The sequence below is a fragment of the Crotalus tigris genome, unplaced genomic scaffold, assembly GCF_016545835.1.
Source record: "Crotalus tigris isolate CLP2741 ecotype Arizona unplaced genomic scaffold, ASM1654583v1 scf7180000024281.4978605, whole genome shotgun sequence".
Classification (NCBI taxonomy): domain Eukaryota; kingdom Metazoa; phylum Chordata; class Lepidosauria; order Squamata; family Viperidae; genus Crotalus; species Crotalus tigris.
Window position 1 is genome coordinate 884887 of NW_024100453.1, and position 18428 is coordinate 903314.

General features: G+C 35.6%; 1 protein-coding gene across 5 annotated transcripts in view; it reads right to left on the reverse strand.

Moving 5' to 3' along the window:
- PPP1R16B (protein phosphatase 1 regulatory subunit 16B) overlaps positions 1-18428 on the reverse strand; it is a 108186-nt gene that overhangs the window by 58521 nt on the left and 31237 nt on the right. The gene's annotated exons all lie outside the window — the stretch shown is intronic.

Here is an 18428-nt window from a genome sequence, read left to right on the forward strand (position 1 = left end):
AGCACCTAATTCAAGAGCAGATATTCTAATGTAATAGAATTCACAGAGAACCGTTTTAATGAATATGTGTCTGCTTGGTAAAACAGAGGCATACTCGTGCTTACATTTCAATATTATAATTTCTTAACTGATAATAAAGAAATAGCAATAACACTTACTTATCTACTGCTCCATAGTGCTTTGCAGCCCCTTCTAAGCAGTTTACAGAGTTAGCATATTGCCTCCACCAATCTGGGTCCTCATTTTACCAATCTTGAAGGATGGTAGGCTAAGTCAACCTTGAGCTGGTCAGGATTAAACTTCTGGCAGTCGGTAGAATTAGTCTGCAATACTGCATTCTAACCACTGTGCCACCACTGTTCTCTGGTGCTTGACTTATTTGGCTTTGCATCTTTTCTTTCCCCTTGACTAAATATGGATTACCCTAATCTTTTTAGGCAATTCTAAACCTTCCCCTCATTTCAAGATCTTCAAAGCCAGATATATGTCAACTAATAATGACTCAATATTGTATGTTAAGCATCAATTATTCTCAGTAATAATTGCAACTGAGTGTCCTCTGTCCTGATATTAAGAACTAGAATGTTGATTCTGCTTTTTCTGTAAGAAATGACAGAAGCCAGCAGTACCAAGTCAGATGGTGAGAATACAATTAAGTATGCATGCATGTGTGTGTGTGTGTGTGTGTGTGTGAGAGAGAGAGAGAGAGAGAGAGAGAGAGAGAGAAGGCATGCTTCTTGATATTAATTTTTTTACTCTTAATGTATTTTTATAAACCTTGCTTTGTTACAAAATAGAAAGTGACCTACTTGAAATGTTTTCTAGCACCTTCAAAAATGCCTATTTTGAAGGTGCAGAAAGGATGTGAGAGAAAACAAAGAGCATCCCACACACTTTCCCACTCTTCTGAGAAATGACACCTCTTAAAATATTGTATACAACAACTTCTAATTAATTGCTTTCATATGAAATGCATTTTGTTACTGTTTTTTCTTTTTTTCTTTCTTTAGTCTAAATAATAAACATCTAACCAATTGTCCTAAGTCAGTAAGTACAATATGTTGGCAATAACTAAATGCTCTGTTTGCATTTTGAGAGCAAAATGAAGTCTATTGAGGTCAAGAAAGAACATGAGTGTCAATTTGAGATGTCAGGACACTTATAATCAGTGTCACTCTCCTTTGAATACACAAATCTATTTTATTTGGATAAAAACTACTGTCCATCTGTCTTCACACTATGTACTCTGCCTAGAAGCAACTTCTCCCTCTCAGATAGGAGTATCTCTGTCTCCTGGAATCCTGAAGATACTACAATTGGGATGTTGTGCATACATGCTCTACCAATCACATACTCTACCAATAAGCAAAGAAATTTCATGAAAATCCAGATTTAATATAAAGACATGTAACAGGATGAACATGCCCTTTGATAAACAGTAAAAATAATGTTCCCTTTGAAGAAGTCCATAAATGCTTTTTGCTAGAAACATCATGTTCTATACTATTCACATGACAATTTTAGGATACATCTGTCTTTCAGCATGCCCTTATCTCTCTGCTCTTAAACAAGTAGATTAATTTGCAGTAACATTTGGTTATAGTGTGGTTTTATTAATGGAAAGGAAAGCTTTGTGGGCTGAAGTAGGGTGGAAATCAAAGGCAGTGGAATCACAGAGTGTCTCTTTCTGTTCTTGACAATATACAGTTGTTGATTTAGTAATAATCAAGCTAAGGCTAGATAACTTAATATAATGTCCATGCAAGGCTGCAGATCAAGTTCTTATTCATTTATATTGTATCTTCCAGTGCTCAGACTAGATTGGCAGTTTATAATATTTTCACTAAGGAGCTATATTTAATATTTATTTAAATGTTTTATATAAATATTTAAGCCAAGAAGCTTCAAAAATTGTATACAGCAGAAATAAGGCAGCACAATAAGTTGTAACGTTATTTTTTTAAAACAAACAAACAAACAAATGTTTCTGACAAATATAAATCTGGATAGAAACAAATCTGTAGCCTCAACATAAACAAGGGAAAAATTCTTACAATAGAAAAGCTAAACCAAACAGACGTGTTTGAACTAAGCATCATGATTGTGTTTGTGTGTGTGTGTGTACATGCATACACACACACATGCCCACATTCTGGGAAGGGAAGAATGTTCTTGTGTTGTAAAAATATTCCATTATGTGTCAGCATCAGTTGCACCTATTTCCACTGGAAGAAACTGAAGATCACAACACATAGCATCTTCAGTGGCAGATATATATATATACCTGCCTTTCATTCAAGAAACATAAGTTATCTAAGAACAGTAAACTAAAGATATGCAGAGTAAAATCCCTCAAAGCAGCAGCTTACAAAATGATACAAGGCTTTTAAAACGAGGGAACTTTCACCAGCGGTTCATCTCATCAACTTAAATCACAGTGCAAGATCTCAAATTGAAATTCATATCCATCTTTCTTAAACCTTCCAAACAGGACATTCTCAGTCATTTGATTGAAAGCCATCAATGTTCTAATCATTTGAGAAAACTAGGCCAAAGGGGATATATTTGATGTTCGCATCGACAACCTTGGATAGGATTGACAATAGCCAAGAATAATTACAGTATATGAAAAAGTTGTAGGTGTGTGTGAAAAAATATTATAATAAGAATCTTTATAAGGTATGATTTAGCAAATGCAAGGGTAACAAGACTTCTCACCCTACTACATATGTCTAGTTGCTTCCCGTTTTGCTGTTCTCTTCTTAGATAGTAGTAACATATAAGCAGCAGAAAAGACTTCTGAGTATTTTAATGTGAGAAACAAATCTACTTTGCAATCACTGAAAAGGGTGTCATAATGAAAGAGCAGCCATGTGTGTTAATGGAAAACCTCGCCTACCTCTTCCTGTGCCATGAGTGGAAAGCACAGAGGCACTTCCTGTGAAACAGGAGAGGGGAAAGGGTGTGTACTAGATATTACATTCCTAAACTGGGTAACTGCTGCCAAGTGGAAAAACATTTCAAATTCAGTTACTGGATCACAGCCAAATCAAATAGTTTTGCTGCTGCATTCAATAACAACGATGATAACAACAACTGTGACAATGATGACAGTGATGAGGATGATGAATCTGTTAATCCAACTCACAAGAAGAAATTCATAATTATTGAAGTGTTGCTTCAGAAATTAGGATGCAATTTATTTTTGTTCTTCTGTCCTTAAAAGCAGACAGAATGAACTGAACTAGTATTTCATATTTCCAATGGAGAATTCTGTAGTGACATTGTCACTACATGGGCACATCCATTAAATTTTTTGACAACTGCATTGAATTGGTTATCTCTGCCTGCTTCTTTATTTTTTTTCTATTTCCCAATCTAGCCAATAAATCAGAGATTACCTGATGATTTTCAAAACAAATACTAAAGCTAGTCAACCTTAGTTAACTGTTTTGAATCAGCCAAGTTCAACTATATACTGCTTAGAGCCAATTATGTTGCAAACATACATATAAAAATAATTTCTGACTTCTAAATACTCAAGAGAGTGCCACATATTAATTCATAGCACATATTAAATGCATCTGATTGGCTATGAAGCTACTACTAATTTTTTCACGTCCAATCCAATGTTCTGGCTTTAACCAAGAAAGCCTCAATGCCTTAGATAAGGAAACATCAAAAATTGCCTCTTCGTAGACAAAGATGCTTATGCAGTTTGCATAAAGATGGGCAGGAATTCAAAAATTGTTCCACATATGGCTGGTACATAATGCAGCAGCACAGGTAGTTATGGACAGGACAGGCACCTTTCCTCCATGAGCTGCACTAGTTGCTATAGACTTCCAGATGCAATTCATGGTCCTGATTTGCATGAATTTACGGCATAGGTTTGGATATTTGAGTTATTGACTATCTCCTGTAGTTTGTGCCCATCTCCTATAGTCTGACCAAGCTGGCATGCTCTAGTTCCCATTGAGCAAAGGAATGAAAACATTGTCATCTAGTGGTATCCAGAAGGTAGACCACCTCTGCCATAGCATCTGCTCTCCAGAAAACCATTTTGCCCAAGATTTATATGGACCTCTCTATTTAAGCACGCTCTATCCATGAGTTAGAATGAATGATAGACCCCTGTGGGATATTTCAGTTATTTAATTAATTGTTGCTTTCCTCAGATTTGCAAATAGTCACTGAATGAGACAGTTGCTAAATGAGGATTACCTATGCAATTGAGAGTCAGCATGGCATAGTGATTATTAAAATAGCAATGGGCAGACCCAGGATCTAATCTTTCCTTAGCTACCGAAGCCAACCTGTGGCCTTTGGAACAGTCACCCTCTCTCTGCTCAAATAAGTGTAAAACTGTTTTTGCCTCATTGTTGTTTCAGTTATTGACAACTTTTGTGTAACAATATCAATCCCTCAGTACCTAGTTAAAGAACCAAATCTTTATTAATCTTCTAAAGAATAGCAAAAGGATGTGTATCTCATTTCTGGAAGGAGTCACAAACTGTTGGTTTGCTTTATTAGGCAGATCTTTAGTGGAGAATGATTGCCAATGACTTTACCTCATGCCCAGAATCTTTGCTCTTGCAAATAACCTCTGCATCTTCTTCATCACACAAAGCTTTTGTTTTGAAAGCAGACCATTTATTGCCTGAACTCTTGAAGACTTTGTTGGATTTCAGTGGCATAAGCTGAACAGATGTACAGTGACATCATTTATGTGTTCTGGGGCAGCTATCAAGGGATCATTTGAAAAGGCTCACCTGCACGATGCAGTGATTTGCCTGGCATTGCATTGCAACTATCAATTTTGGGTGGAAAATTCTTTCCATGGATCATCTTCCTACATGCCAAAAGAATACAAACATAGCAAAGTGAAGAAAGTACTTCACACAGTCTCATTATTTTCCTCAGCATATAATACTGAACCAAATACGGAGACAACCATACTTAACCTAGACCCATTAAACTCTATAGAACATAACTGACAAGTTCAGTCTACTGTAAATATGCACATTAACGTATGCACCAATAATTAGGCTCTTAGATGTACTGCAAATTTAAAAAAATATTTTATGGTTTTATGACATGTCTAGCAATAAGAATAGCCTTATTCTATTAGCACTAGACAGCAGTCCCTACAACTTCCCCTGCATGAATGCCTCATCATGGCTAAATCCAGTTTTAAGCTGATTTAATGAATCACATATGAACATGCAATATTTCAACTCAAACAATTGTATAAGGTTGCAGAGAAAAGAGAGTGTCCAAACTGACTTTTGAAAGATACATAAATTGTTCAGAATACTTGGAAATCGTAAATAGTGATTGTATAGCTAACATTCAGCTGTTTGTAAAACTAGACTTGTACACAAGTATGAAGTAAAAGTAACATTTTATACAAGTATGACAATTCTAAGAATGCAAAATGGAATGTATGGAAATTACTAAATATTAATTCTGCTCTAATGCTACTGACCATTTTTAGAATATTTGATTTGCATTTGTCAGCAGGAGAATTTAGCCACAAAACCCCTTTTTAGAGACCAGGCTCAATGTCAGGAAGAACAATAACCAAATTCCCTCAAAGACATAGAATGAACTTTCCATATTGACTAACTTATAACTATCAGAAACTATTCCTCATGGTCAGGTGTTTGTTTGGGCATTGTCACTTTTCAGATTGCAAGGATATCAGACCACACATATATTAACAAAAGCCTGTCATGAAAAACCATAAAAAATGACAAAAGGTCTGATAATTTCATTTTTTTGTAAATAAACCCATTCTGAAGGGAAGCAGAAATCTTTATCAACTTTCCCATATCTAACACTCCCCAGATTTCTAGTGCAGTTCCAATAGATATGGGACTGGTTGGAGAAAGATGGTCTGTATTTTAATAAACTTAGAACACTGATGTTAGAGAAGCCACTAGTAATATTAGCTAAATCACTGTGGTGCCATAATGATGAAGCATTGTCTGTGTTGGGAATAAATAATATATTTTATCTATATAGATGCCATGAGGGATCTTTAATTACACAAGAGAAAGAGCAGGCAAACTGAAACTCTTTGATAATCCTGGAAAGGAAGGAAACAGAAAAAAGACAATTATAAACCCAATGTCTTTTTTTTCCTAATTTGCATTTATATTTAAGTCAAACTTATTATAACGTATATGATTAAAACTATTTCATTGTGATAGCAATATAACTTTGAAATTAATGCAGTGTTTTGTTCAGCATCGTTGATTTTATCTAGCCAGAAATGTATTTTGACATGGCAGTTATATTGCATTATAGAATTTTCTTTATTAAAAATATAGTAGGCAAATTCTTGGATATACATTTGTACAGTGCTTTTTTGTAAAAAAAAAAAAAAAGTGCTGGAACTCACACACGTCATACAACCCGCCTTGCCTACCCTACAAGGTTCCATCCAAAAAGAGGTGCCAGAATTCCGTTCTATGACAAAAAAAAGCCCTGCATTTGTAAAGTTAAAAACTATTTGTGGATGTTTTCAGAAAATGCTGTAGTGATGGTTCTTCTATTTATAAAATGTCTGCCATAGTAGCTGGGGTATTGAGTCTGGATTGAACAACTCTCGGTGAACATTAGATGGCAGTAAAGAACTAGAGTTCCTTAGTGTCTTTTTGCTGCCATCTAGTGATTTTCTGGATTTTTGTATCACAACTGGTTTTTCAAACACTCTACTTCTTTAGGTTAAAAAAGTTTGTTTTCTTACTTCAGTTTCAGATAAAACCTCTACTGTACATGCTACTGACATGATAGCAGTGTTCTAATATGTAAGGGGTTGCCAAAAGAAGAGAGAGTCAACATATTCTAAAAAGCACCTGAAGGCAGGACAAGAAGCAATGGATGGAAATTAATCAAGGAGAGAAGCAACCTAGAACTAAGGAGAAATTTCCTGACAGTTAGAACAATTAATCAGTGGAACAGCCTGCTTCCAGAAGTTCTGGATGCTCCAACACTGGATGATTTTAAGAAGAGTTTGGACAACCATTTGTCTGGAATGGTACAGGTTTTCCTCCTTGAGCAGAGGGTTGGACTAGAAGACCTCCAAGGTCCCTTGCAACTCTTTTATTCTATTATTCTGTACTAATTTTGTATCACAGTGTTATTAAGTATATAAACTTGTAAATCTATAAGGCTTTAATCAATCAGTAAACTGGACTTTGAATTACAGGTTGAAATGTTGATGAAATTTGTTAAGCTGAGTCTGAAAGGTGCATAGCTATCCTCCTGTGATAACAACTCCTCACCTACTGGACTACTGAAAAGGTAACCAGGTGGCTTTTTCCCCATAATTATTTCAAAACTAGTCAAAGTTTTGCATTTCAGATTAAAATATACTTAAAATATCTACTGTAGTCACTGCCACTTGAAAACAATACATGTCTTATACTGTATGTTTTTCATATAGAATTGCCACAATTCCAATCAAATTCAGACTCAATCATTTCTAAAAACTACTTTGGCTCTAATATAGTAACACATATCCTGCATTCCAATTTCCCAACTGATTTACACTGTCAGTACAATATTGAAAATCCTATGAATGCCATGCAGCTTTTGTTTAATAGGCTGCAAGTCACCCTACACTTAAGAAAGTATGCCTTCCCTTTAAATGGCTTGTACGATCAGTTAAAATGATCAGAAGATTGATTAAATATTAGTTAGCCAGTTCACAATTCTCACCATCTGCTTTCAGCTGCCAAAATCTATGATAAATAATGTGTCTTCAGATTTCCCTGTTGAAACCTGGCAGCACAGAGTTTGCAAAACAGATGGCTACTTTAAAACACTCTGCCAGATGGTAAAGGCAGTCCAAGGCACTTAATTCAGATAAACTGGTTAATACAAGTACTACAACAAATACTTGCGGCCTTTAACACAGAGTTAGACAACCTGTGACCCTAGTGATGTTGAAAGATTGTTAGCAAGTTATTAAATAATTGCAAATTAATTGGATTAATTATATTTGATTACAATTTTAATAAACATTTAAATTAGATAGAGCTAAAGCTAGAGCTAGAGCGAGAGAGAAAGAAAGATAAAAATATTTGTTTTGCGCCCATTAATTGTTGGAACGCAACCTTTGGCACACCACAAAATCCAAAGATGGCCATCATCTCAAAAAACGTTGTGAAGTACATCAAAAGTGTACTCGTGTACAAAAGCAAAAAGTGACTGTTATTCAAGATAAGGAAACAAACTGCAAACATAGCTAAGGACACAAACACTATAATATATCTCATGTTCCATTTTTTTATTAGGTGTTTGTTATATATATATATATTTTATTGAAAGTTTTTAAATTTTACAAAACAAATCCCTTCCCCAGACCCCCCCACCCTCCCATACCCTCCCCCACCTCCCCAAACCTCCCATACCCTCCCCCAACCTTCCCAGAGTTGAGTACAGGCTTAATTAAAATTTTTCAAAAAAAAAACAAACTTAAAACACATATAAATCCTAAGCAAATCTAAATACATTAAATTAAACAGGTTATCTTCTCTAAAAAATAATAATTACAATCATTAAACACGTTATAATATACTCTAAACATTTTCTAATATCATACTTATATTATTATCCGTCATTCTTTATAAACTCCCTCCAAAACCTAAATTTAAACATTACTTTCTTTAAATATCTATACCTACAATATAAAATCTAATCTCTCCCTCTTTCTTTATCCTAAAACACAAAAATAAACATATAAACATTCATTATACCATTAAGACTAAATACTCCTTTGAATACTTAAACTAAGTACTTAAACTTAAACTTCTTATCTAAAATTTTCATTCAATCTCCATAATCTTCTCTCCTATCAAAAAAAACCTTAAAAGACATATAAATCCTAAACAAATCTAAGTACATTTAATTAAACAAGTTATCTTCTCTTAAAAATAATAATAATAATAATAAAAAACTCAATCATTAAACACATTATAATATACTCTGAACCTTTTCATATCATACTTATATTATTATCCATCATTCTTTATAAACTCCCTCCAAAACACAAATTTAAATATTACTTAAAACATTGAAATTCCCTTATACATATTTAAATCTTTACCAATAACAAATTCCATCCACAATAAACACATTCCTTATCAGTCTCTCTTATCCATAAACCTCAAAAGAAGTGCTTTGAAATCTGCCCTTAAAGATAGCTCCAAAAAGTTTGTGAATCTTGCTTCTCCCGCAAACTCAGTACTCTTTTGAATACTTAAACTAAGTACTTAAACTTAAACTTCTTATCTAGAATTTTCATTTGATCTCCATGATCTTCTCTCCAATAACCAATTCCATCCACAGTAAACACATTCCTTATCAGTCTCTCTTATCCATAAACCTCGAAAGAAGTGCTTTGAAATCTGCCCTTAAAGGTAGCTCCCAAAAGTTTGTAAATCCTGCTTCTCCCACAGACTCAGGAACCAGTACTTGTGAGGCTTCTTTAATCTCCTTCTTCTGTTGCTCTTTTTCTTTACGTTTATATATTGCACGAGTTGTCCTCTGCTCCTTCATCTCAACTTGTTGAGGCCCCTCGAACTGAGATTTCCCATTTTTCATTAATATAGGCTCTTCAGACTGCAATTCTGCCCTTAAAGGTTGCTCCAAAAAGTTTGTAACTCCTACTTCTCCCGCAGATTCAGAAACCAGTACTTGTGAGGCTTCCTTGACCTTCTTCTGTTGCTCCTTTTCTTTACAATTATATGTTGCACAAGTTATCCTCTGCTCCTCCATCTCAACTTGTTGAGGCCTCTCAAACTGAGATTTCCCAATTTTCATAAGTATACGCTCTTCCGACTGCAATTCTACCTTCTTTTCTTCCAAAGCTTTAAACGTAATAAATGGCGATGAACATACCCCCAGGACCGAAGTATAAAAGTCTTTTGCTTTAGAAACAGTATTAAGTCTATAACGTATCCCCAGGTAGCTCACCACCATTCCAGTCGGAACATCCCATCTGAACAAGATTCGTCTCTTTTTAAGTTCATCTGCTAAAAAAGCAAACTCCTTTCTTCTTCTTAAAATTTTAGATGGGATCTCCTTTAAAATTATAACATCTTGTAAAGCAATTTGAAACCTCTTCTTATAAAAAGCTTGTATAATTTCGTTGCGCAGGGATCTTTTCCCAAAGTAAATTACCACATCTCTTGGCAAATTCTTCTGCTCTGCCACCACAGAGTTAACTCTAAATGTTTTTTCAATTTCACTAAGTATTTCCTCTTTTTCTCTATTCAAAATCACAGCAAAGTCCTTTGCAACCATCTCTCTCAAATCTCCTTGCGCAGACTCTCTCAAGCCTCTGATTCTTAAAGCATATTCCATTTGTCTATATTGAAGCATAAGAATCTCATCTTGAAAATTTTCTATCTCTTTTTCCACGCTTTCAAATTTTCCCTCCATCAATTCCACTTTTTTTTCTACCTCTTCTACGCGAGAGTTCAGCTTTTCAAGAACAGAGGCAACTCCTTTTAAAGCCAAAACTATCTCTTGCCTCAAAATCTTATTATTTTCCTCTAAAATCTCTTTCATTTCTCCCCTAATTTGAGATATAACATTTCCCATCATATCTTGCAAATCCTTCACCATTGTTGACTGTGCCAAGGAAGATGGTGAAGCTGTTAATTTAGGTTGTTGCGCTGATGATAACACCGAAGAAGAAACCACCTTGGGAGCTGTAGGAATTACTGGACGCTTTGGAGCCATCTTAAAAAAATCTTTCTTTGGAACCATCTTAAAAAATCTTTACTCCTTCTTAAAAATTACAAAAATTAAGCAAAAGAAAAAGAGAAATTAACTCCCAAAAATCAAGAAACCCTTCAAAAGGAGATCATTATAATAAAAAGAAAAAAGTTAAAAAAAAAAAGAAAAGGGAAAGAGAAAAAAATAATTAAATAGAAAAAATCCATTCCATTTTTTAAAAGTACAAAAAACAAAACAAAAAGGTTAAACAAAAATAATAATCCTTCTAAAATCCAAACCCAACATCAAAAAAATAATCAAATCCACATTCCGTTCCAGTCATTAAAGAAAAGAGGAGAAAGGAAAAAAAAATAACACCGAAAGCCTGCCGATCGCCATTTTACTTTCCCTTTCAACAAAGGAAAAAAATAAAAAATAAAAAGAGGGAATATAAAGATAAATCTTTAAACTTAAAATCCAGATAAAATCAAAGAAAGCAAAAACAAAATCCTCTACTCAGCTCTGTCCGCTTCTAAGAAAAACTCACCAGGTCACTTTAATCGCGGAGGTGGTTGCAGCGGCTTGTTTTGTCCCTAGAGACAAAAGCAGCTGGGAAGCGGAGACAGTCTGAACTCCGTGGGAGCACTCCATTCACCCCCAATAGAAAAAGCCTTGGGGGTGCATAGGAGGTTCTACCACTATTCAGACAATCCTCTTCCCCCTCCCTTTGCCCAGGAGGGGGATTTTGAACCGCTGAACAGCTGATGTCCGCTGTTCATAGCGATTCAAACACTTACCCAGGAGGACGGCTACAAAGTAACCGCCATCGCGCGCGCAGATCCACCGGAAGTCCAGGTGTTTGTTATATTTGATACACTCTCCTAACTAGATAATAGATTTGAGGAACATCATAAACAGAAGTGGTGTCTATTGGTATTTTTAAAATGTATTAGGAAGTTGAACCTATACCTTCAACTCTCCATTTCATATTCTCTATGTTAGTGAAATCAGAAGAAAATAACACAACAGACAGGCTAACCCCATAAAATTAGTTGCACAGTTGGATAATCTATATCACCACTTGGATGATCCCTTCCTCATCTCTTTATAACTTTCAATATTAAGTAGCCTTCAGATTGCATGATTGGATTGGGAATTGGGGCACTGATTATGATAGTTGTGCTCCATCCTTAGAAAGTGATTGCAATCAGTGGCAGGGGACAGACATCTATTTGTTGGGCTCCCCAGTGTGGGTGTGCAGGGTTGTTTTCTTTTTCCTGTTTAACATTTATATAAAGCTGTTGAGAGTCCAGGATGAGGAATTACCATTATACAGAAAACCCAGATTCAGTGGAAGTTCTGATTCAGTGCTTGTAGACTAGAAGAATCAGGTTAAAGTTAATTCCCAGCAAAACCAAATTACTGTTTGACCATCTAATTGTTCAGTGGTTATTCTGGAAGAGATAGGATTCCCTCAAAGAAGACTTTGGGGTCTTTCTAAAGTCATAGTTGCTGCTAGACTCAGGTGGAATTTATGGCAAATGAGGCTGGTGTGCCAGTTTTAGCCATTCCTGTTCTGCTCTGCTTACAATGACGCATGCTCTTGTCAGCTTCTTATTAGATTACTACACATCTCTGAAGGATATCTGAAAGCTGAACTCAGTAGAAAATGCAAGAGTCACTACTCACATTAAAAATCTGTGTTGCTGGTATTGCATTGGATGTCAGTCTTCTGGGTATAATTCACACTGCCAATATCAACCTACGGAGCCTAGGTTCTCCTGCTTGAGCAGGGGGATGGATTAGAAGACCTCCAAGGTCCCTTCAAATTCTATTCTATTCTGAAATTCTGTATGATTTGGCATCCAGGTATTTCCAGGATGGTCCACTCCAAATAGATCCTATCCATCTAGGGTGTTTGTCCCATTTGGATATATTGTGAGTTTCACTCCCTTAGGAGATTCAGGGGAGGGAGGAATAGTAGATTGTTTTGTGTGTGTATGTATGTGTGCAGCAGTACCCACCCTTTGGGGGGATTTAAATTGCACCTTTGCTCCTGAGCTTCAGGAAGATTGTGAAAATGGAGATATTTGGAAGGACATTTGGAAGTTGATATCTGTACACCTATTTATGCCAGTTTATGTACTTATGTATTTATGTACTGTTGAACTATGAATTATTAGTGATTTATTGATTTATTGTATTATCTTTTTTTAATTTTAATGTAATATTGGTGTGCTGCCATACTTGTGGACTATGACAGTACATAAATAAAGTAAATATTACTCTTACAGTATAGATAGACATACTGTGAAGCTAAATGCAATCCTAAACTTTTTGTTATTGTTTTTGCAGGATCCTTTGTACTTTTAAATTATATAACTGACATTTAATAACTCAATTTGCAGCTAATTTTCAATGGGACTGCTAGCCAGCAGAAAGTGGCAGTACAAGTTCCATTAACACATGTAAAGAAACAAGATAGAACAAAAATAAATATTCCACCCGCAAAAAAACCTTTCCCCAGTGTGTGACATGCTTCTCCTCCTATAAACTTCTCACCATGCTGTCCACTCAGTCCTCAGCCATCCAAATTTGTCTGTAGTATTTCGATTGACTTTGTAAACAAATCTTCCCCAAACCTAGATGTGCCCTGATGTGTTGGATTTTGAATCCTGTTCTTTTTTATGTTGGCTCAGAATGTTGTGATTTAAAGTCCAACATATGTGACAGAATTGGGGACAGTCTGGTGAAGACTTACACATCAAAGTTTTATGCAAATATTAGAAATCTTAATATGGCATTCTATTTCTGCCGGGGTTTGGGTTCCATGAAATCATAGTAAAGAAGAGACTTCATACAATATCTAGTTTAATCTCCTACTCTGAAGAAGAATCCACTAAACCAGGGGTCCTCAACCTTGACAACTTTAAGACTTGTGGACTTCAACTCCCAGATTGCCAAGGTTGAGGACCCTTGCACTAAACTCCTTCTGACTGGTAGCATCTACCACCACCACTTCCCCATTTGAAGTTTTGCATTGAGGGGGAATCCATTACTGTTCTAGGTAGTCTGTTTCACTATCAGGAAATTCTCCCAAATATTCAGCCAGAATATTCTTTAATTTCAACATATCCATACTTGTTCTGCTCTTGATATCAGTGGAAAGCAGTCTTGTCCCTTCTTGCAAGTGACAGCTTTTACACAGATATTTGTAGACCCATTACCACATCTCCTGTGGTGGTTTTACCTTTGTCAAGTTAAACATGTCCAGTTCTTCATAGATCTTGGTTTCCAGACCTCACATGATCTTGGTAATTATCCACTAAACCCCCTTAAAATATTCCATGTTTCTTTTAAATTACTTTAAAATTTCATATTCCAAAATAAGCACAGAATACAGTGGAGCTATTATCCCAATGCAATCCGGACACAATTGTTATTTGATGATGTTATTGTTATATAATGATGTCATCTACTTTGGGTAATGAAATGTCTGCAAGAAAACAACCAAATTCAGAGAGCACCAAGGACCCCTCATTTCAACCCTGAGCTACAAATATTATTCTTTTATTAATTATCATTGTAGCCCAAGATTGCATTGGCTCTTTTAGCTTCTTATCTCATCACTCGCTAATATTCTGCTGGTGCTCTACTTGTACTCCTGTCTCATTTCCACATGTATTCTGCCAAACCAAATCTACATAATTTCACATTATGGATTGGATTTTTCTATGCACTTGTCATAGGTGAACACCACTGTGTTTGATTGGTTTAATGTTCAAGCCCTTCAAGCTAATTTTGAATTTTGTTCATTAGTATATAAGCCAACCTCCTATCTTGGTGTAAACCAAGGGTCCCCAACTCCCGATTCATGGACCAGTACTGGGCCGCGGCATGCCCACAACCGGTCCACACAAACAAGCAATGTCCCATCTGAGGGATGCAGGCAGCACACAAAACCATGCACTCTCTGGTCCGCAGAAAAACCTTTCTCCACAGAACCGATCCCTGGTGCCCAAAAGGTTGGGGACCTCTGGTGTAAACTACAACTCAGTGATCTACATATCCAAAAGGATTTGAATCCTAACATGTTGTTAAAGATTCAAAAAGGCCTTAATAAACTTGAACATTCAGCCCTATCCAATAAAATGTTGTTCAGTGGTAAGAAATGCATGAATCTGCACTTAGGAAAAACCAGATACACAAATACAAGATAGGCAGTAGTGGATCTGCAAAAAACATGGAGGGAGAGGCAAAAACAGGAAGGAGATAAAAGGACAGAAGACTGAACTTAATAACACAAATCTACATTAGCTATTTATAAAAAGGCAAAGAACTTCCAGACAAGCCTTGACTATTCTGTATGATACTATCTTGATTTTTCGGACAACACCCTATGGATACTTCTATTATTTATTTATACTATTTACACTATGTGGTGTTTATAGTCCTGCCTTCATATTTACTACAAATGCACTGTAGATTTTTCTTTTGCTTCCATCTAGTTAGTCATCCTGAAATTTACTGTGTATCTCTAAGCAAGACAAAAATAATCAGATTTTACTTGCAATTTCACTCAAGTGGTATTGTTATTGTAAAGGTAAAGCTTTTAGGGCAGATCTCCAGAGTTACCTCCCTGAAAATAATTACTGCCTGACAAGATCATTCAAATCCTTTATTATTCTCTGGCTTTTGCTTCCTTTCCTTATGCCTGCCTAACAATCCTGGGTATGGATTGACAGATTTTAAAGTAGGAATTATTTTTTGTATTGTTTTCCCTCCAGAGCCTAATATGTGAGACCTAAACCTATGGCTGATATGAGACAAACAAGCAGCAACTTTTGAAGCAAGATATGTTAAGACTCTGGTAAGTTTTCTAATCTAAGTGAAAGGATAAATATCAAATATCACACATCCTTTCTCCTTTGCCTTGAGAAAAAAAAATCTTCTACAAAACACTTCAAAGTTAATATTCTTGCATATTCAGGCAGTTTTAGATGGAGTATACAATAACCTTTTCCCCCAGAGATGTCCATACAGCATGAAGAAAGAAAATCAAGATGGTTCTGCCTTTTTGTCTGCCTTATAGGCAAAGGTTTGATTGCACCAACATGGCCACCATTTTGACTTTTTTGGCCACATGCTGAGACCGTCCCTGAAAAGTACTCAAATAAATATGCAGGTGATAGTAGAGTATAAATTCGTAGAACAGAGAAACAGAAAAGTGAATTCTTTTGAAGATGGTCAATGAACAATATAAAGGAGTTCAGTATATCTGCTAACATGTGTTTGGTAAGCAAAGGCATAAAATGCATAAAGAACTCAGCGAAATCATGTAATACACTTTATTACTACAGCTGTCACAAAAATATTTAGGTTAATACAGGGGTGCTCAACCCCTGGCTAAGCCCGCTATCGGCCTGTGGCCCATTCAGAACCTGACCGGATGAGCGGCTGACCAGCGTGCATACACATGCACACAGCTCAACTTGCACAAGCAGCAGGCTGGCACACATGCAGCTCAATTTGCACAAGCAATGGGCCAGCACACACACCCTCTCCACACTGCCAGGCCATAAAGGTTGGGGGCCACTAGGTTAATACTGTGGGCAGACGCATGCATATATGTAAAATACCTTATGTATTGGAGACAAATTAAGAAAATAATATAATACTAATTTTAGTATATTCCTATATTCCATTTTTACTGAACTCTTGTTTAGTCAGTCTTTCTTTAAAGGCACATTTTTTTCAATCTGGCACCCTCAAGATATATTCTGGGAATTCCAAATCTCATAATTCCCAACTAGTATCCTGTCTAAGAATCCTGGGATTGTAGTAAAAACACATCTGGAACTCAACAAATTGGGGAAGACTATCTACAGGGAATTTTAGTTCCTCTTGCCCTCTTGCTATCTAGCCTTTAGCAAAATCCACACATTATATCAAGCCAAAATGTGGCTTCTTTTATTTTGATTTAGGAATTTAATTTTGGGGGAAGGTAGCTTATTCACTAATTAGACCCTTATTATAAGCCCTATCTATGCACACTTAAATAAGAGGAACTAAATTCAGTTGGACCTTTTCTGGATACATATTGAAAAATTATACAAAACTAATAGAATTATAATTGTATAGATAGCAACAGAACTTCTGTATATCATCTTTTTATGGAAGTTCATATACCAAAGGATATACATTCAGGGTCAGCCTAATGGAGCCCGGGGGAAGCAGCTATCTTGGAAGAGAAGTGGCAGTAGGAGCCAAATTCTCATCTACTTTACATATCATCAGGTCAATGAAATCTGGCTGAGCAAGGATGGGATCATGTTAGGTAGAAAATAGATAAACAGCCTCTTCATATTCACTGCATTGCAATAAAAATGTCACCAGCTTTGCTTTAAAGAAGTGCAAGGCAAGATACATAGATGAAAAACCAATCATCAAAGGAATATCAAGAGGCCTTTAGGCAACTGTTTTACGTTGCACCCCATATAGGAAGTTCTGCAACTGTAACATCAATAATTTCATAATGTAATGGTATAGTCTTTCAAATCCTTCAAATATATCTTAGCATTCTTAAATGTATTCTGGGTAAATACAACAACACATATTTTTCCTTCCTTAATTTTTTTTTGTTATTTGATACCTCTACAAATCATTCTGTATAAAATAAAATCCCAAATATACATGAACATTATCCAAATAATATTTTCCACTTCCTTATTGTATTTACTACTGTATATCATTGACATATACTGTTTTTGTTGTTTTTCAGTTACTAAGTCATGTCTGACTCTTCGTGATCCCACGGACCATAACATACCAGGCCCCTCTGTCCTCCACTTTCTCCATCAGTCTTCCCAAACTCAGTGGCAGTGCATTGATGACACCATTGACATATACCAAATCATCTTCCAAAATCATAATATACCTGAATTTAGATTATACTTGATATTATTCTAATTCAAAGATTTATATCCAATGTAGAAGCAGGAATAGAATAATCCTAAAATTTAACTGCATCTTGACTGTTTATTATATAATTCAGAAACTATATGGCATCTTCATTCAGGTCACTTTAAAATTTCTTCTAATGGATCCAGACTAATTTCTGTTCTAGATTTGGACTAATATAAACATCAATGTAAGAAAATAATTTCATCAATCTATTTTGCACATTAGACAAAAATACCTATCACAGCTAAAACTTTTGGAGACCAAATAAAAAAAATATATTGATGCTCACACAATTTACTGTGGCTAGGTTTTCAGATATTAACTAACTGACCTCCTACAATGTATTAACATAGCTACATTAAATTCTTATGCAAAGTATGTCTTATCAGAGAGAAAGACAATTTGCCATTTATTAAGTTGAGATAAATATAAAGTAGATTATGTAGGAAAAAAATCTGCTGCTTTCATTAGTGAATCTAATATGACCTAACTAAAGTATGTCTTTAGGGAGAAATGTACAAAGCAGTTCAAGATCAAGTTGTGCCAACCTTGAAACAGACTGCTCCAAACTTACTGGAAGTAATCTGGGCTAGAAACAAAACAGTCTAGACCAGGTATAGAAGTAATCATCAGGAAAAGATAAAATGTGGGCAACACACTTTCTAAACATAGAAGATCAAAGGATTCCCTTTCATGCAGCTGTTCATTGGATTGTGTGTAGACAACCACAA